This window comes from Lissotriton helveticus, chromosome 3_1 (genome assembly GCF_964261635.1).
Source record: "Lissotriton helveticus chromosome 3_1, aLisHel1.1, whole genome shotgun sequence".
Taxonomy (NCBI): Eukaryota; Metazoa; Chordata; class Amphibia; order Caudata; family Salamandridae; genus Lissotriton; species Lissotriton helveticus.
The window spans coordinates 1,878,815,348-1,878,836,585 of NC_136061.1; the positions used below are offsets into that span (position 1 = coordinate 1,878,815,348).

Genomic DNA, 21,238 nt, shown 5'->3' on the forward strand with positions numbered 1-21,238 from the left:
TTCCGAAAGTCCGCCCGCAGGAGGTTCACGGAGTCCAGCTTGGGCTCCATCGTGCCTCGAAAGTCACGGGTGGCCCTCATTATGTCCTTCAGGGAAGGGTCGGGCCCCCGTTGTTGTGATCATCCTCTCGTGCACCGCCGGTCGCACCTACCTCCCGGTTCACTGCCACCGTATACTTATCGATCTGATTAGATTGGCCCGGAGTCCTATTACGACCCATGATGCGACCAAGGCCAGGGCCGACCCGGGCACCAGCAGTCCAGGGAGCTCCACTCAGGACCGTGCTTGCTGCAGCCGACCCCACCACTCTCTCGCGCCAGGCTCACCACCGGGCTCTGGGATTAAGTATGTCCAGTGTACCCCGCAGGCCACCACAAGTCCAATGCTGTGCGTCACTGCTGCCAGCTACCGCTTCCACCAGCACCTCTGTGCCACTTATAGACTGCTACCAGGAGGCTACAAGCGCCCAGCCAAGGCGTAGGCCCAACCACTGCCCACTCGCCTTAAGGGCCGTTCCTCGGCGAGAATTGCTCCCTGCCAGGCCAGAAATGCAGGACACCCCAGCAATCAGGTGCCCTACCGCTCCAGGCCTCTGAGCTACAGCCCTTATCAGGCCACAGGGTGCCACGCGCCAGTAATCGGCAGCCGCACAGCTCTTCACTCACTACCCGGGCTGCACACACTGGAAATGCAGGCCCAGCCACACCGCGGGGGCCCGCTCCTACTCCACAAACAGGCCAGGGAAGCACCGCCGACACCGGGAGCCGCCACTCACCACACACGGGCGGGCGCCATTTTCGGCAGTTCGGATTGGGAGCTCCCAGGCTCTCCCAGCAGGCGCTCAAAGTCACTTTAGAGCACCACCGCGAGCCACTGCCAGACCCCCACAACGGTCGGTGTCCAGAGCAGCCTCGCTGGCGTTCGGATGATGCCAGATATGCGGGAACATTGGTTCAGTGGTTCGCCCTCCCATTGCCAGTCACCATCACAAATCTTCCCTGTGAGTCATCCCAAGTGCGCTGTATTGAGTAGGGGATTGGTTTCTTGAGGAGTACGCATACCCCTTGTGAGTCTGTCGTGAAGCCTGCATGGGCTAATAAGGTATATCCGAACCGATCTAGGGCTCTATAACTGGTGCCTCTAAGGTGTGTCTCCTGGAGCAACACAACATAAGGGGCCTGCCGCTGAATATGCTGTAGAACCTGGGTGCGCTTGATCTTGTGACCCAGTCCGTTCACATTCCATGACCAAATATGAAGTTTTCTATTTTGTGTGTGATTCATCCCGCTGTGTGAAGTGTTTGTGTTGGGCTACTAGTCCCGAGCACCAGTGCTGGTCCCTCTCCCATAACCTGAATCTGGAGACCAAAATGATGAACCCTCCCAACCCCAATCCCACCATGCTGCTGTGATGCATTGATAGTCTGAACATAAAACTTAGTCAAACAATTCTCCTTGAAGTTCCACCTCCTGCCTGCTACTATGCTTAATGAGCTACAACATGACCATCCCCCAACTTGCAGAGTGCCTGTCGCTCAACATAAACTTTGATACTTCTAACTGTGGAGGCGGGCTGCTCACCAGCCAAAGAGTTGTCTTCCTTATTTTGTCAGCATTTACAACTCCTATAGGTAGCATCTTAGTGCAGCGGGCAACCTTATTTGCCATTTCTCAAGAAGGGATTAACCAACCCCACCCCTCCCCACCCCAGAAGCCTCTGTCTTCCTGATTTGTATACATTTTCAGATAGGCAGACCAGTTTCATCTGTTGTTGTGTCAGTGATACATCAACCTTTTGAGATGACACACTTAAGTTCTCTCTAGTCTGGATCCTCAGCCAACGGCTGATTGTACTCATGCTGATTTTCATCTCGAACAGCCCTGTGCCCCTCAAGCCCCTGGGTCTCCTTATGTCCTGGTCCCTCCACTGACTCCCAGGGCGTCACTGGGGTGTCAAAAATCCATGTTTTGCCCTCGTTGATTATCTTTAATATGGCAGGATAAAGCATCATGTATTTTATCTCTCTTTCCCAGAGGGCTCTTTTCACTGCATCAAAGCTTCGCCTCTGCTTTTTGAACTTGCAAAGTAAAGTCAGGAAAGGATCTTGTCTATGCTGAGATCGCCATGGGTGAACGCTGCCTGAAGGATTGTGTCCCGATCTCTGTAATTGAGTACTCTCGCTATGATTGTTCATGACGGGGCTCCTGGCTTTGGATTGGGTCCCAGTGATCTGTGCGCACGTTCTATTATGAAGAATTGGGAGAGCCTCTTAGGACACAGTTTTGTGAGAATCAAGTCCTCCAGGAACAGATCGATGCTAGGTCCCTCCATACCCACTGGCACTCCAACTACTCTGATATTATTACGTCTTGAGCTTCCTTGGTCAGCCGCTTTTGTAGTGAGTTCTACATTGTCTCTAGAGAGGGTTTGTACTTACTTCTCCAGGCGCTTCATTTTTGATTAGAGGACGTTTAAATGGGACTCCTTAAATTTAACTTTATCCTTTATGCCCCTGACATCTGCTCAAAGGAGGTCAGGTCAATTATCACTGTGTCTAATTTGGGTTCCAGTGTCCCATGTAGGCCTCTAATTCCTATACTAACAACAAAGGAGTGACTGGGATTTAAATCATATCAAAAGTAAGTGTGATATTTTCCCGCTTGGTGTCGCAGATGCGTTCGATGCTCACACACACGTGCTAGCACCCAGCAAGGAAAAGATAAGCTGTCTCCCTATGTGAGCCCGATGGGTCCTATATAGAGGAAGAAACCCAAAGGGCCTAAAAATCACCCTGTGCTAAAATGAGGGAAAAAACCTTATTTATTAAAAGGACCCTCACTCACCACTAGTTGGTGACAAGCTTCATCATTGGGTCCCCGCTGGGGTGACCGAATGTCCCCCCAGCGTGCTACGACGCCTGGTTACAGCGGAGCAGGATGTGGTGAGTGCAACAGTGCCGAAATTAGGAGGTGACTAATGGTGAAAGTGTGAGTGTATTAAACAATGCTGGGTTGTGCCTTTACAACAGTCTTTAATAATGGCCAACCTGCATTAAATAAAAACAAGGTGGGCGGACTCCTCAGGTTCTAAATTAGGGAACCGGGATCCTAATAAAAAAAAAACAATGGTCAACATGTTTCTGCTGTTAGTTGCTTTTTGCTCAGCATTCGTCAGGACCTTAACCAAAGTCCTCCGGTGGTGTGCGCGCGCTAAGGTGCACCCTCCCAGGAGGCTCGTAGTGTGAAAAATATATACAGTGATTGGAATCAAGAATTTTTTTTCGTGATTTAATCACTACAAATTCAGTAGTGATATATAAAAAACCTGTAAAGGAAACAGACAAACAGACACACATGGAGAGAAATTAGCCAATAATTTCTTCTATCAGATGCAGTTCTGATCACTGTAAAATACAGATTGTGGCGTCGGAATTTGATTAGTATCCCGCCAGACAAGGGGTGCTGCCCCAGATCATGTAGGTTAATTGCACCTAAATGTACTTGATTGCCCGTCAAATTAATGAGACGGGTATCAGTCACTAGCTCGATTGGGTAAATCGTGACGAGCCGTGTATAGAAGAAATTATTGGCTAATTTCTCTCCATGTGTGTCTGTTTGTCTGTTTCCTTTACAGGTTTTTTATATATCACTACTGAATTTGTAGTGATTAAATCACGAAAAAAATTTCTTGATTCCAATCACTGTATATATTTTTCACACTACGAGCCTCCTGGGAGGGTGCGCCTTAGCGCGCGCACACCACCAGAGGACTTTGGTTAAGGTCCTGACGAATGCTGAGCAAAAAGCAACTAACAGCAGAAACATGTTGACCATTGTTTTTTTTTATTAGGATCCCGGTTCCCTAATTTAGAACCTGAGGAGTCCGCCCACCTTGATTTTATTTAATGCAGGTTGGCCATTATTAAAGACTGTTGTAAAGGCACAACCCAGCATTTTTTAATACACTCACACTTTCACCATTAGTCACCTCCTAATTTCGGCACTGTTGCACTCACCACATCCTGCTCCGCTGTAACCAGGCAACATAGCACGCTGGGGGGACATTCGGTCACCCCAGCGGGGACCCAATGATGAAGCATGTCACCAACTAGTGGTGAGTGAGGGTCCTTTTAATAAATACGTTTTTTTTCCCTCATTTTAGCACAGGGTGATTTTTAGGCCCTTTAGGTTTCTTCCTCAATATAGGACCCATCGGGCTCACATAGGGAGACAGCTTATCTTTTCCTTGCTGGGTGCTAGCACGTGTGTGTGAGCATCGAACGCATCTGCGACACCAAGCGGGAAAATATCACACTTACTTTTGATATGATTTAAATCCCAGTCACTCCTTTGTTGTTAGTATATAATTACTTGGGGTACAGGAATGTCCACTCATGCCCTCCCTCTCTTGTTGTTATAGATCGGCCTCTAATTCCTGCCATAATCTCACCATGGGTGGGCTCCGCTTCTTGTGGCGTGGAGGACCCCCCCTTCACCACCCCTGATGGGGAGATATCTCTCTGCATCGCCAGTGGCCCCATGGGCCCGATTCGCAAAAGTAATCTGAGACAAATTACTAATTGTACGACTTTTGGTATTCACAGAAGGCATTTAAGAGTACTAAAGTTAGGATTTTGTCTCAGTTAAACTTAAATTTGTCTTAAATTTAATTTAAGACTAAAACTTAAGATTAACTGTGTCAAAATCCTAACTTTAGTACTCCTAAATGCCTTCTGGGAATACCGAAAGTCATAAAGTTAGGATTCGGGCCCCTGTATTTATCTAGTCTGTTTGTTTGTAGCGGTTTTGCGTCTCAGTTCCTGACCATCTCCTCAGGTACCCACCACTACTCCAGTTCCTTCACCAACTCCAGTATCTACGCGTGGATGCCAGTCTCGCTAGAGCGGTCACATTTATACTACATGGGGTCTGCGAATTTCAATTTTCAGGTCTCCAAGCCCACTCCCCACCACCTGTCAATGCAGGCTTCTGTCCAGCTCCTCCTCTAGTTGTCCACCCTCCTGGAGTGAAACCTGGACAAAGAGGAGGGAGCCAGAGCGCCCTGCCACAGGTGTTGCCCCAATGCCAGGGATGTCGGTGAGCTCAAGGCACAAGCTTCAGCAGGAACGCATGGTCGCAATCTCCCCCCAATCTTCTAGCGACCGGCACAGCTACCAATGGCAGGTGGAGGGTAAGCTTCTTGCAGTGGTCATTGTCACCAATATGAGGGCGCCAGGAGGCCCTCTACCTGGCTCGTCTGTGGAGGCATGTTTTTGGTATCCTTCTCAACCGCCAAGTCATGCAGTCTTTTGTTAGTGGTGGAATTGGTCTGGTGTCGTCTTTTTCTTCCCCAACAAGCACAGCTAAGGCAGGGGCCGAGGGGGCCCTGTAGGTGCCGCCCCAACAACAGCATCAGGGGCATTAGGCAGGCCCAAGGTATCAGCACCAGCTGGAGCATCTGGTCACTTTCTCCCACTCGCCCTCTGCCTGCCAACTCGATTACCTGCTATGGGGGGCCCTCCCACTGTGGTCGCCGTTACTGGTATGGGGGCATTAAGGGGCCTCCAGTCCGCGTCACTTTCGGAAGTAGGTTGTAGCTGCCCCCCAGCTGCTAGGCAACTAGGTTGTTTTATTGGTGGGCTCAGCCCAATGTTTTTCCTTTCCTCTCCCAGCTGCAGCCGCGTAGGTAAGGGGCCAGGGAGGGGGCAAAAAAGGATCCTCCGCCCACCCTCTCAACGTCAGTGACTTTGATTCCGTGGCCGGGCCTTACTCGTCCCTCACAGTCCGGTCACCGATCACCTCGCTCTGTTCCCTCAGGACTCTCTCTCGGTACGGCTGTGTCTTGGAGCAGACCTCCGGATCCAGCGCCAGCTTTCCTGTATCACCGCGGTCGTTCTTCACCTCATGGCGGTCTATGGAGGGGAACCTCCAGATTGTGTGCCAGCCCCCAGGTGTCACTTTGGGCTGGCTTTGCTTCAGACTCCGTCCCGCCCCTCGTGGTCGCTGCATCACCGGTCTCTTGTACAGGTCGCCGATCTTCCTCATCGCCACTCCACTTATGGCCAATAATGTTCCACCGCTCCCCTCATGCCTTCGGGGTCATGTTGCACCGCTGCTGCATTCGGATGATGTCTGATATAGGAGGTTATGTCTCAGGCGGCTTTAGAGCTCCCTTAGTGTGGAGCCATCTCGGCTGGTGGTTAGCCACCCCCGATATTTAGCTATACTTGATATAATGTTTAAAGGTTACTTTTTATGGATATTAACGCACAGATGTGTATATGTAACATTGTTATGGTTTTAATAAATCAAACAATAAAAGTTTATTTACTTACTGTCAGGAGGAGGGACTCAACGTACCAGATGATCTCCTTCTAGTACCAAATATTAAATTATCTTTGGGAGACTATTTTCCACACCCTGAACGTTTTTGACTTCCATATGTTTCTGTCATGGGCAGGTAGGAGGACCTGAAGTAGTAATGCAGAAAGATGCAGGGACCTCTGACAAAATGTCATGACCTTGCTAAAAGTGCTCCTACAGTCCCTGCTCATAACCTGGAGCTTGTTAACTGGGTCTCAATGAAAGCATTTTGGAGGAAGAACTATTTGAAACCCAGGAGGAGCCAAGCCGTATGATGTCCTACTGACTTCAAATACAGCTATCTAAGTAGAAGTGCGCCTGACCTGGAATCATATGACCCATGTCAGGAGGAGTCCAGTGCCAGCCAATGAGTCCAGACAATGAAATCTTGAAGAGGAGTGTTGGTATGAACCCGATGAAAAATAGACTGAAGAACACCGCAGGGCTGGTCTAGGAAACCACCGCAGAAGAAGACGGAGAAGGGGGTGTGGGTAAGTGGTGAACAAGATGATGGCGTTCTCGTGTGGCTACCACATTAAGCTCCTAATATAGCCCCAGCACCCTGACCCAATCTCCGTCATCCAGCACCAACAGCGCTAGCCTTTCCCGGTCAGAGGCCCAGGGGCCAGACGTCAAACGTCTGACCCAGCCTGGGGTCCTCAGATGCAGGATAACATTGTGGCAGTCTCTTGCACCCTGCATGGTATACAACAGCGGCTGCGAAGCAGGGATGACAACCTGCACGCCCTGACTATGAGCGGAGGACCTAGCAACCGCTGCTACGAGATGAGGGGGAAGATCGCGGAGCCACGTAATTACCCCAGGGAAACCAGATCCAATAGTCAACAGTGAACTGCGGGGGACTCCCTGCTATTGTGGCCTACATGATTCTTTCTGGCCAGCCCTGACATGTAAGACTGCGTGGCTCGACAGCAAAACTGCAGTTAGTGCGGTACAGGGAGAGATTGTGAACAGTTGAGGTTTTGGGGGCTGTATTCTGGTATCAAATGCAGCGCCATATATATCACATAGTGGGCCCGTGCCTCCCACACGCTCCATGCTAAACATCGAACTTCCAGTGCAGATTTATGCTGCAGAGAGTAGACTTCAAGACTTGTGAATTGGGGGCCCACTGGCCAACGTAAATTGTAGTGCCTAAAGAAGCACAACACCCCCACTGACATTTCTTTCCATTCTTTGGGACCGGCAGGAGTGAATGCTGGACTACCCTCAATACCCTTCAACGAAACTCAGGAGGTCGTCTGTATCCAACCCCCTTATTTCCCACTACTTGCTGCATGATCCTAGACCTTGGTGGCTGCAACATGGGCAAACATAAAGTGGTAAAGAGGATCAACAACCCAGACAAATATGCATTTTCAAAATCTCCAGTGAGGAGAGACCATAGTCCAGGAAGCTCTACAGCAGACATCAATGTTGAGCATGGGGAGCCCATGCTAGCTTACATGATGCATGATGTTTGTGACACCAAATCCACTTTGGAATCCATGATAGACAGTGTCTCTGAGGAAATCTCTGAAAGTTAGGGACAGGGTAGAATCTGCAGAAACAACCATTGCAACTTTGAAGCCCAAGTAAAGGTACTGAAATAAATATTGTCTGCCCTTAAAAAAGCAGCCAACCACCAATGAAGAGACTTGTGCACACTCCTGTTTGCACTTAGACCATATATTTAGGCATGGTTTATATCTGCCTCAAGTTCTAAACAAATGTTTTCTTGCCCGGGGGATCTCAGACCACCTACTGCTCTGCTTGGAACTGGCACATGCAGCCTTAAGAGGCTGGAAATTGGACCCCTGGGTCTTGGAACAAAAAGGAGTGGTTGATGAGTTGTGCCGAACCACGGAAAACTACTTCAGTGAAAACAAAAGCACAGTGAAGTCCAAGGCCCATAGACCAAATTGTCTACAGATTATGATATGTAAACGTCTGGCTAGCAGGATATCTAATTATCTCCTCCAAATGTATGAAGTGGCACTAAATGAAGGCCACATGGTGAGAGAGACTCAGTCAGAAAATCTGCCAACCAATGCACCTCCTACAAGTCTATTTCTTCAAGCCTATCTCTTTTTTTTGTTAATAACATTTTGGCCAAAGTACTTGCGAACCACCTAAAACGTGTAATAGCGCCCGTTATACATCCGGATCAGTCTGGCTGTATGCGGGGCAGAAGCACCAGGTTGAATCTCTGCTGACTGTTTGGGTGCCTTTCTCAGATGGTCAATATTGCAGCACCAGTCGTGCTGGTATCATTAGATGTATCTAACGTGTTTGACTCTCTTGATTGGCCCTACTTGTTCAAAGTGAAAGAGATGATGAATCTAGGACCATGCTACTTGGGTCGGTGAAATTGTTCTATCATGACCCCCTAGCATGCACCAGAGTTCAAGCGTGGGTACTCAACTATGTTCCCTCTAAATAGGGGCACTAGACAGGGGTATCCATTGTTCCCTATGCTCGTTGCTCTACCAATGGAACCACTGGCATGTTGGATGAGAAGTGACCTGGTCTGCAATGGGATGACTGGGTGGAGAAAATCTTACTGTATGCTGATGACATCTTACTGTATGATCTGGAAATCTCCATTGACAGTATAAATGATATATAGTGGATTCTGTATTAAAAAGTCTAAATCGGTCCTTTATCCACTTACAAGCTAGGAGGTATCCATGCCGATTAGGGGCAGCCTATATTTCCAGGCTGGGTTTCTGATACACGGGGCTCTTGATTACTCGCTCTCCTGAGAGCTTCCTCAAAAACCATTTTTATGGTATATTGGATCAGTTCAAGAGTGAGGCTAGGCATTGAAGGACATTGCCACTTTCTCTGCTGGGCAGGGCAGCTTTGTATACAATGATAATACTACCCAACTTCCATAAGCAGGTATTATTGGGCTACACACTAGTTGTAATTGATGATAGGGTCTGTGTAGACCAGTGTGAGCCATCTGTGAGTGGCAACAGGGTGCTTATGGGATTGGGGGGTTACCTAGCAGTACTCTATGGGAAAAGAAAGTAGATCAGGTGTTCCAGCATTTATTAGAGTACTACTTCAGGTTTTGGACAAGGTTCTACACCAGATGAGATGGTCTACGGGCCTAACGGGAGACACCATCCTGTTGAACTTTTGGAAGCTGCTCTAGTTAGAGAGCCTATCAGGCTTTAAGTGCTGGGATCTTATAGGGATCAGTACCCTAAGAGATGTAGAGATGGATACAGCCATGAATCAATTTCAAGTACTTAGAGAGGAATATATGTGGCCTGAGGGGGGAGGCTTTCTGCTACATCAGCCGCCAACGTACCCTATCACAAGACATCGTGGATTGCACTCGGATTGCACTCGGATATGGGATGGCAATCCACTGAAAGATAAAACACTTGAGGAGCCCCTAAATCTCAAAGTGATGTCCTTAATCTTTCAAAAGCTCATAAATGGTCATCGCCCACATTAGAGCGCTGGAGGAGGCAGAGATCGACCGTGCAAACCGCTCCCCTGCGGGACGGTCCTCCACACCGTGAGATGGACAGCACACATATGTCACTCTACTCGAGGTACTGTTCTCTTATACCCCTCCGGAGGGCGGGGATGGTTGTGGGCAGTGTTCCCAGGAAGCCGCGCGCATGTGCACGCGCGCACATCTTTCACTCCGAGCGCGCAGTCTCATGTTTGAAGCGCGCACACAGCAGATCCCTCGAAGCGTTCGCATCACCGGGACTGGCAGGAGAAATGTTTGCTTTTTTACTGGCAGCCTGTGCACGCATTCAGCAGCAAGAAGCTCATGCACTTGCTGCATTTAATTTCCTAATGGGGCACGGCTGGGGGCTGATTGTGGGCCATTGTGAAAATATTTCTGTTCATTGCAGCGCATGATGGTGCTGCGATTAACAGGAATACTTTCACAAAGGCCCACAATCAACCCGCAGCCGTGCCCCATTAAGAAATGAAATGTAGCCAGTCCAAAACCACGACGTGTGCTTTACACGTCGTGCTTTTGGACTTGATGCATGTTTTTGTGTTAGTGGAGCGCTGCAGCGGGCTAATAATGAGCTTTTGTGACAATATTCCTCTTAATTGCAGTGCATGACAAATGGTTGTGTGACAGCCAATCACGTTGGTTCACGCTCGTTACAGCATGCGTTGCGGCGCTAGAGTGTATGGGACCAGCAGAGTGTTTGTGGTCATGGCTCCTGCACGGTACTGTATACCTGGAGAACGGTTGTGCAGTCTTGAAGACTTTTACCCTGGCAGTGGGACATACAGCAGGCATGGGTATATTTATGCCTCCCTCTCAGGGTATGTGATGAAGAAAAGTGATAATGGAATGTTGCCTACGGTTTCTGTGGTGAGAGATGCGCAGTCCGTGCTCCTACCTGATGTGGGTGCGACTGTCACTTGTAAGGTGTGCAGCATTAATACCCGCTTTGCCAAAGTTCAGATTCTCTACATTGCATCCACTCCATTGAAGAATACATTCAGAGGAACAACACGAAAGGAAGACATTCGAGCCACTGAAAAAGACAAGATTGGAGTGTACAAGACTTTCCGACCTGGTGACATCGTCCTGGCAAAAGTTATTTCACTTGGTGATGCACAGTCCAACTATCTATTGACAACTGCTGAGAACGAGCTGGATGTGGTGGTTGCCCACAATGAAGCAGGAGTGCAGATGGTGCCCATCAGCTGGAGTGAGATACAGTGCCCGCAGACGCACATGAAGGAGTTCAGGAAAGTGACCCGGGTGCAGCCAGAGTTTCTACAGACGTATTCCACTTGAATTTCTCAGAAGAGACTATAACTGGCAGTAGGGAACATCACACCTTGGCACGCAGCACTGGGCGAGGCCCCAGATTCTAGTTGTCCAGTAGATCATACAAAAATTAATAATGTTGGAGTATGATAGATGTCTCCAATATTCATGAAAGTGCATCTTAAACACGCAGAACCATTAACTTTAATAATCAGATTATTTGAGAAGTACTTATTAAAAGTGTTTTTTTTTAACATAAATTGAGAAACAATACTGCCTCCGCCTTGATGATTACTATCACTGAACGAAGATGCAGGTCATGGTACCCGTGCACCCTATATGTTGCTTAAATTGTTATTATGGATGGAGCATCATAGGCTATTAAATCAAACTCGGCACCCTTTTTTGCACAGTGCACATCCCGGACTCACGTATTTGAAGGTCCTCTCATAAGTGAAACGGGGATGAATGAGGGTTTCAAGGATGAGGGTCCTAGAAAATGCTGGACTGTTGCTGCTTGCAGGATCCTCTGAGATGGTGTGCCTCTAGCCGCCGCCCGCCGCATGTTGCCAGGGAGAGGAAAATTTGTAGGCCCTTCGAATTGAAATGAGGAAGCAATCCAGAGCGTGGTCTGTCTGCAAAGCACAGCAACTCTGCTGTTATTGACGCTTACTGTGAGCTTTGTCAAATGACAGATACACAGATAAGGGGGCTCTGAGGCACTGCTGGGCACTTCATCTGCTCCTCACTGGCCCTACAGAAAGGCACCATGTAATTCAATACACGTTCCAATGGCAGCTGGTTAACTTCTGTGGTCAGGACTTTTATTTGCTCACAGACTAGTTTAGCGAAGTTACAACAAGGACTTCTATGCATTCCACATTGCTGCACATACTATGTGGTTAAGGACTGGATGCTAACTCTTCAGCAAACTCTTATCTTGGGTAAAGGCCCACCAGTAGCCACATCACTCCTGCACAGTGTCCCGGAGAAGAACCAGGTAGCTATGAAGGGATCACTGGATAGGAGCAGCAAGACATTAAACAAGCATTGAAAATGCAACAGGTATCGCCTTTAAGTTAAAGCCATTTGCTTTGCTATACAATACCATTAGCAAAGCAAATGGCTTTAATTTAATGAAAGGCAAGACCTATTGCATTTTTAATGCTTGTTTTTTTACAGATACATGCAGACAGAAAAAAACCTTGTTTTCAGTCTGTATTTATGTTTAAATATGGAAGGATACAGGAAACAGATTTCTTTTGAATGATTGTCACTACTGTCAGTCATGTGTGTTAGGTCAATAGCTATGTGCATTGACACTTAGGGGAGTTTTAAAAAAAGAAAACAAAATCATAATGAAGCTTACACACCTGCAGTTGTTTAAGCTGTTCTTCACTACAAATGCTTTCATATAATTGTACTGTAAATGGTGCCAACTATGTTTTACTCTCCAAATATGGTTTATGCCATGACATTTTTATTTTAAAAAGAAAGCATTTAAAGAAAACCAAGATACACCTCAGAATTCAATATTTTCTGGCCAATAAATGCTACTTCTGTCAACAGTCATGTTCCCTCAACCAATTGATGCTTGTCAGCGCTAAAACCAGAACAGCCACTTATGGAGACCATGCTGTTTGTACAGAAGCAGCCAAACTAAGGAACTCTCTTTTTTGAGTTTGGTTTGCAGGCAGAAACAAAGCTACTGTTTTAGACACTAACTGAAAACCCAGATTTTTTATAATTATCTTCGAGCTTTATTTCTCAGACACTGGTTTTATAGCGGTCTCCAAAACCAAGAAGCCTCTTTGTGTGATAACTCTACAAATAAACCCTACCATGACATAGAAAAGAAATTACATTGATGCGGCGAGGCAAAAAAAATTGAAAAAGAATTGTGACTGTTAGGAGAAGTTTGTTTGTAGTATGTGTGGCTGTAAATACACATGCACTGCATACTCCTGCTATCTAGTGTTGGGCTCAGACGTTTGCAACAATTGTTTCTTCGAAGAAGCAGTTCAAGTCATGAGGTATACTGACTCCTCTTATTTCGCAGGGCACATGTGCACCAGCTCTATTGCTGGATTGTTTCTTTCCGGCTGCTCAAGTTCAGAGGCAAGCTCACACTCCAAAACTGAGGGGCAGCAACAACAATATCACCAGCAGCCTGTGATAATTATAAAGTAGTAACAATGGTATGGTCTAAAGGGTGGGGGAGAGTCGCCGCAGGTGGGGCTACACTCCTCTTGCCTTTAAAAGCAACCGTCCCTGGGAGTCACATTAGATACAGTGCACGGAGGGCCTTATTTGTTTATTTAATTCACAGCATGACCCCATTCACTTTAGAGGCCGTGCTACAAAAGCTTTTTTTCTTTTTAATACTTTGTGTAAAAGTGCCCCATGCGCACTTTCATGTTGGCCACGCCCCTTTCTTTAGACACTGCACCCAGATGCGTGGTCTGGTTCCTGGCGCACATAACCTTGGCTGCAGCGCACAGAGACCTTACACTGCCACACACAGAGGAAAACAATTAGAGGGAACATTGGTTGTGGGGCGGGGGGGAAGTTGCTTGGACTCCTGATCTCTTTGTGCTGGGCCTAGGAAGGTGGGGGCTCCATACCTTCTAGTGTTCCCGGCCAGTCATGTCCCACCGAGACTGTCTCCTGGGGAGTGACATCCCGATAGACATTCAAACCCGTGGGTGTAGGATGCCCTACTCTGGAGACAGTGTACTTTGGCCCAGTTGGCCACGTCTTTACGGCCTAGGCCGTCAGCCCTTCAGGCTGCTGAAAGTTTGGCTTTCTCATTTGACTTTCCTTTTTCTCTTTTTTCTGTCTTTCCTTCCTTTCTCTGTCCGCTATGGGGGGCTGGGGGTGGGGGATGGTGCGGGGAGCGGGGGTGGGCCCTCTGGGTGGGGCTCTGAGCTGGTGGGTGCTCTGCTGCGCGTAGCTTTGCGTACTAACCTTAGGGACCCCCAAGATGGCGAGTGATATAGCCAGACCCCTTAAGATTTTATCACTCAATGTTAAAGGTCTTAACTCGCCTAATAAGCGCCAACAGCTCTGGCATTACTTCTTGCAGCAGGACCCGGACATCATTTTCATACAGGAGACCCACCTTCTCCAGGCAGATACAAAGCGCATGGCGCACCCTAGATACCCCCTTCAATTCTGGGCTTCAGCTGATACGAAAACGGCAGGGGTGGCAGTTCTGTGCAAAGCTGGCATCAGGCGGGGTTCTGACAAGCTCTTCCGGGGTGGTGACGGTCGCTTCCTCAAGGTATCGGTAGAGGTGGGCTCCCGCCGTCTTACGTTGTGCAATGTGTATGCGCCCAACCTGGCGCAGGATCGCTTCCTTCGGGATCTTTTGCGTGCTCATGTCCTTCGGGGTGGGCCCTCGATTGTTCTGGGGGGCGACCTTAACCTGGTATGGTGCCCTACGAAGGACCGGAGTGCGGGCTCCTTTCATGGGGCAGGGGCGATGTCCTCGGCGCTACGCAAACAGATAGGCGATTTGGGTCTCTTCGACGCGTGGCGCTACTTTTCCCCAGACAAAAGGGAATATTATTTTTATTCTAGTGCTCACCGCTCTTATTCCCGCATCGATCATCTGTTCGTATCGCACGACCTGCTTTGTGATGTGGTAGATGTGGAGATGTCAGACATATCCATCTCGGACCATGCGCATGTGGAGTTGCTCCTTAGAGATCTGAGGAGTGGTCCCCCTAGGGAACGGAAGTGGCATCTGCCCCCACACCTCCTCAGGGATACGGCGTCGGTTGACGACATCCGCACGGCCATTACCTCATACTTTGAGTTCAACGATCTGCCGGAAACGCCGTTCCCGGTGGTGTGGGACGCCTTTAAGGCTACAATTCGGGGTCACATCACCTCCCTCGAGATTGCGAGAGCGCGTGAACGGAGGGCAGTGGAGGAGGGCCTGGTGGCGGATTTGCGGGGGGCAGAGGCGCAGAATCAAGAAGAATCCACTCTGAAGACGCGGAGGCACCTAGCGAATCTGCGGGGGCAATTGCGCATGCTACGGGCGAATCGTGCGGAGAAATCCCTCTTGGCGCTAAAGCGCATGCATTTTGACGGTGGGGACAAAGTGGGGAAGCTTTTGGCAAGACGACTGAGGGTCAAGGCGGCCAGATCCCACATAGCGAATGTGACGCTCCCAGACGGGTCTCGAGCAACGGCGATGGAGGCTAAAATGAAGGCGTTCCGAGACTATTACGCCTCCTTATACACGGCGGCTCCGCCGGGCGCTACCCCGCCGGAGGAGGTTCTGGAGCACTATGGCGGGACGCGCTTGCATTCCGAAGCGGCGGAAAAGTTAGAAGAGCCACTCTCGCTTGCCGAGGTGACTGAGGCCATCAAGGATCTGAACTTAGGGAAGATGCCGGGCCCTGACGGCTTACCGCTTTCCTTTTACCGCCTATTTCAGGAACAGCTAGGTCCTTCTCTTCTTAGACTCTTTGCTTCCTTCGATGGTGGCCAGGGTCCCTCTCCGGACATGGGAATGGCGGAAATAGCTCTAGTCCCTAAGCCTGGGAAAGATCCGGCGCTTTGCTCGTCATATCGCCCGATTGCGTTGCTTAATACTGATTTTAAAATTTACACGAAGGTGCTGGCTAAGAGACTTGATCCCCACATGCCGGACCTTATTGACCCTGACCAGGTGGGCTTCATCCGGGGCCGTCAAGGGGCAGATAATGTGCGGAGACTGGCACATTTGGTAGGGAAGGTACATCACTGGCACATTCCGGCGTGCATCCTGTCGTTAGACGCTGAGAAAGCGTTTGATCGCGTGGACTGGGGGTTTCTCCAAGCGGTCCTCTGTAGGATGGGGCTCGGCCCGAGGATGCCAGGATCATGGCACCTTACATGGCGCCTCGAGCGAGGGTCAGGGTGAATGGGAGGTTGACAGAACCGTTCGCCATTGGCAGAGGGACAAGGCAGGGCTGCCCTCTTTCGCCATTGCTGTTCGCCCTGGCGATTGAACCGCTGGCGGACCTGATCAGGCGAAACCCAGACATTTGCGGCGTTCAGATGGGGGGGCAAACTCATAAGGTGGCGTTATACGCAGACGACCTCATTCTCACTCTAACGGAACCGCGACAGTCCTTGCCGGCGCTTCATGAGGTGCTCTGCTCCTTCGAAAGCGCCTCTGGCTTGAAAATTAATCACGATAAGTCGTGGGTGCTTAACCTCACGATCCCTCAGGCCGATGTTCCTCCCCTGGAAGTGCTGTGCCCCTACCGGTGGACAGACCAACATATCCGATACCTCGGCCTCTCCCTGACTCCCTCTTTGGGAGGCTGGTCGGCGCTCAATTGGGCGGAATGTCGCAAATCCGTCCTCACTGATCTACAACGGTGGAAGCCTCTTATCCCCTCTTGGCTGGGTAGATTGAACGCAATCAAAATGTCTATACTACCCAAACTACTCTGCCTGTTTCAATGCCTTCCTACACCTATCCCTCTGCCGAAGATTAGAGCCTTACAAAGGGACTGTACTAAATTCATTTGGGGGGGCAAGAGACCCCGATTCTCTCAGTCTCTCCTTATGGCCCCGCGGGATCGTGGAGGACTAGGGTGCCCGAATCTGGTGGACTATTACTGGGCCGCTCACTTGCGGTTTGTAATAGAGTGGGGTATTAGGCGGAGTGAGAAGGGGTGGCTACATCTGGATCGGGCGGTCACGGGTCGCACAATCTGGAACCTCGCTTGGACCCATAGGGCGGGACGATCCCCTAGTGCTTATTTGGCGGTTCCCACTAGAACGGTCCTGGACGTGTGGGACAAGGTGGCGGTGCGGAAAGGCTTGACGACTTTCCCCTCACCGCACACCCCCATAGAGGATAATCCATGGTTCAAAAACAATGAGAGGAGTATCCCCTATGAGGTTGAAGAACAGACGTATCTGGAGGACCGGTTTTTGGCAAAAAGGAGGAAATTCATCCTTTTGTTTAAAACCCCTCACTCACCACCTAGTGGTGACATGCTTCATCATCGGGGTCCACCTTGGCGTCCTAGCGACACCAAGGTGTGCTGCGACACCTGGACTACAGTGGAGCGGGTTGTGACTGTGGGTGCAAAAAAATAAATGTTAAAAATTGTCCTGGTTGTACTCAAAAAATTAATTTTAATTATAGAGCAACTGAACAATGTTTAAAAATATAAGGGCGAGATCCTGGTAGGGGGGTTACGACCAAAGGGATCTCTATATGTGTTGAGTGGTCAACATGTTTCTACCTTAAGGGCTATTGCCCGGTATTCGTCAGGACCAGAGTAACAGGAGGACAGGAGGTGCGTGCTCCCTAAAAAGCACACCCGTTCCTTGATCCCCTGTGTGCCTACTGGCAAAAATGGCCAGTGGTAAGTGCTGCACAATACAATAAATGGGCAGGCGAATAAGCAAAAAAGACTCGGATAAGAGCTCTCAGCGCTTCAACGGGCAGGGCGTAGGGTCAATGCCTATAGCGTAACATATTTAGTTACTGGCATGGGAGATCAGGTTCGACCTACTCCTCGCGTCCTCTGCTCGACTAGCCGCTTTTAAAGTCCAAACGGTAATTGACAGACGGACGCACAACTTAGGGGCCCGCCACCCTAACGGAGATCGGGACCGCCCGCCATAAGGGCGGGGTCCCGTTGTGGGTATTAGGATGTGCCCGCCACAGTGGCGGGCACATCCTATATGTTTTGCATTGTGGCGGGCGGTGCTCTCTGCACCGCCCGCCACAATGCAAAACATATGCTGACGCATTTCAAGATGCAAAGCGGCAGGCACCGGGCGGTGCCTGCCGCTTTCCATATGTACATGTGGGGGGTGCCATAGGTACCCCCCATGTGCCCCCTGATAGTGATGGCAACCTGGGGGCCCTGCAGGGGGCCCCCCGCAGCAATCTCCACCTGCCTTTCCGTGGCGGCATTGTGCCATGGTAATATGGCTGGCGGTGTCCATTGGACACCGCCACCATATTAATCTATTACCGCCGCGGTCGCAAGGCGACCGCGGCGGTAAAGCGGCGGACGGTCTTTCCGTCCGCCGCTGTCCCTTCCGCCATCCTAATCTGGCGGAGGGGAAAACGAGAGTGCTTGTCGGGCGGATTGCCTCTGCCAGGGTGGCGGTGGCCACCGCCACCCTGGCGGAGGCAATCCGCCCGACATACTATTGGACCCCTAAGTCTCTAGAATTATTTTGTGGCCTAATGCGGGCAGACACACTATGTGTCTTTCCCTTATTGGTACATATATTTGGAGGGACACGGGTTTGCAGGATAGTCATCAGCAAACTTTCGAACTTTTCTCTTTGATATGTATGCTGGCTGCTGCACTTTTCCTTGCGCGATAACTAAACATCGATTTGATGCTGTTGAGCTGGCCCGACATGTTGTACTTTCTGTTTATTTAATTTGCAGATGCGGACTGTCATGATATTCTAACATGTAAGACATGCAATCTAAACCCGGAGACGTTGGACTCCTCGGATTTTTAATATTGTTATTTTTTAATGGCTTCATGCCTTCAAGCACTATGTCCAAGTAGATTATCATATAACTATGGTTGATCCTTGTTTTTTGGTTGTAGAGCATGTAGACTAATAACAATTCCTGATGACTATAGGCTGTAAAGCACCCCGGTAAGAATTACGTGTGGTGCGATGGCTAGCCAAGTTTTTTGACATCTATGAAGTATACTATGTGATTTTCCCGATAGTTACTCTAAATTTTTCTCCCAGACTTGCTGCTGGGTGTTGAGACGTGGAAACTATTGACAAGTCCAAGATGGAGGATTAAGTCTTTACTCCTCCTCTATAAATTTGCTATCAACAGGAATAATTAATGCTACATCCTTGTTGTATGGGAATCGTTATCGCCTCTTAAGTAAGTGGCTCCTGACTAGCACGTAAATTGCAACCTTTACCCAATACGGCTAGCATACTAATTGAGTTCTCTTTCCACAGTAACTTGAACACGGAATTTATTGCGAGCACATGAAATATAAACGTGATTGCTCTGGTCAGAATTTTAAGTGTAGGTGAATGCTTATCTTTATGCACAATTGGTGGTGGCAGTCTTTCTCACTAGGAGGGGCCTGAAAAACCTCTTCGCTTATGGCAAGTTTGGTCTTTAGTCCCTTTCCTTAAAAAATTCACAATGGGAGTAGTTCTTTCCCTCGTTTCTCTTTCTTTCTTTTTCTCCCTCTTTTTTCTTCCCCTCTAAGGGAGCCCAAATATTAAATATTGTTGTATTTATATTTGCAGACCCTTGACGCTCATTGAATTGTTCTTGTCCTGATGATGACCGCAACCTCTGACTGCGGTTGAAACGCCGTCGACGTATCTGTGGCTTATAAACTCTAGAGGACACATAATCTCTGTATATGTAGTACCCCTTCTTTTGTAACATAATTATTGTTTGCCACTTGTTTGGTTTTCTTTTGTATGTTATGTATTGTTTTATAAACCAGCAATTATCTTTTTGAGCGCACTATTTATAATAAATTTGTGATACTTTTTAATCTTTTGTTGAAAGTTCTGATTTATGTCTCCCTTATCTTTACCCCTTTCCCTTTTCTTTTCTTTTTCCTTTTGCAAAGTAGAATTTGATTGCAATTGATTTTTTAATTGTGATTCGTTAATTGTCTCCTGAACTGCTGTTTGGAATACTTATTTACTGCCCCTGGTTCAGGTTGGTGGGTTGCCTCTGTGGTTGTTTATGAATGTAATTCACGGCACAGAGTTTAAATATGCAATGTCTTTTTCATAAAAGTGCATAGTGTCTGTCAGAATCGGTTGGAAATTGTAATTCATTGATATATGTTTTCTATTTTTAGTGAAACCCCTGAAGAAGAGCTCATTTGAGCTCGAAATGCATTGGGTATTGTTATTCACTTCTGAGGATGTGTTTCTGTGTTTTGTGGCGTGCCCAGAAAAAGGCTTTGATTAGCATCTCTGGGCATGAGAAGCAATTCAAAACAATTTGTTTCACGTGTGATTTACAACCTGATAATAAATGAAATCTCGACAGTACAACATTCTGGAGTACATGGAGTAAATGTTTGACATCTGATTATGAAGACTTAAATAAATAACACGCTGTGCGCCCGTGTACGGAACGCGAAGACGGCTCAATTGTTCCAGTTCAAGAATGAACATATTTTCACTCGAACTGCTTGGAATTCACAGCTAGTATTTTACGTCAGATTCATTGACAACATTTTTCTAATATGGCGCAATTCTAGGGAATCATTGGACCAACATATCGCAGAATTGAACACGAAACATGAAAGAATTAGGTTAACACACTGCATCAGCAAAGACAGCATTTCTTTCTTGGATGTGCTCATAACCAAACAAGGTCAGCAATTTGCCACGACTATGTTACTAAGCCTACAGATAAAAACAATGCGCTATTATACTCAAGTTTTCATCAAACAAAATTGATTCAAAATCTACCATACCCAAATGCTAAGGATTAGACGTATTAAATCAGATGAAATCTAACTCCAGGCTACTCTCAAGGAACACAATGAAAAATTGAAGCAACGAGGTTATCCTCAATCTACCTTGTCACAAGCAACTGCCAAAATAGCCCTAACTGAGCGCCAGGAATTGCTACACACACGAGTAAAAACCAGTCTCAACAGACATGTTTTCGTGTCTAAATTTTCCACCAGGTCGCTTGCTATCAAGAAAATCATCAATGCCAGATGGGAATTATTAAGACAAGAACCAGACTTTAGAGGTTTATTCTCGGATGAACCCCTATGTGCGTATACTCGGAGTAAAAATATTAAAGAGATGTTGTCTACAAACCAAATTGAACTGCAACAATTCCATGGAATTCGTAAATGCCATAATTGTGTCAATTGCGGTATTGTTATCACAGGCAACATAATACATCACCCACATTCTGGCAAGCCTATCACATTAAAGTACAATGGTGAATGCAACACCACTAATGTTATATACACTATCAAGTGCCCTTGCAGGCTTCTGTATATAGGGAAAACTTCACATAAAATTAAAACCAGAATTACAGAGCACAAAAGCACCATCCGCACGAAAAGCACGGAAACTTACTTTGCCACACATT

General features: G+C 48.1%; 1 protein-coding gene and 1 pseudogene across 1 annotated transcript in view; one reads left to right on the forward strand and one right to left on the reverse strand.

Annotated features, from left to right (window-relative positions):
- Nucleotides 1–21,238, reverse strand: part of LOC144823935 (sperm-specific sodium:proton exchanger-like) — a 5,382,759-nt gene that overhangs the window by 1,600,190 nt on the left and 3,761,331 nt on the right. The window lies entirely within an intron of this gene.
- LOC144825348 (exosome complex component CSL4 pseudogene) lies at nucleotides 10,560–11,157 on the forward strand (annotated as a pseudogene).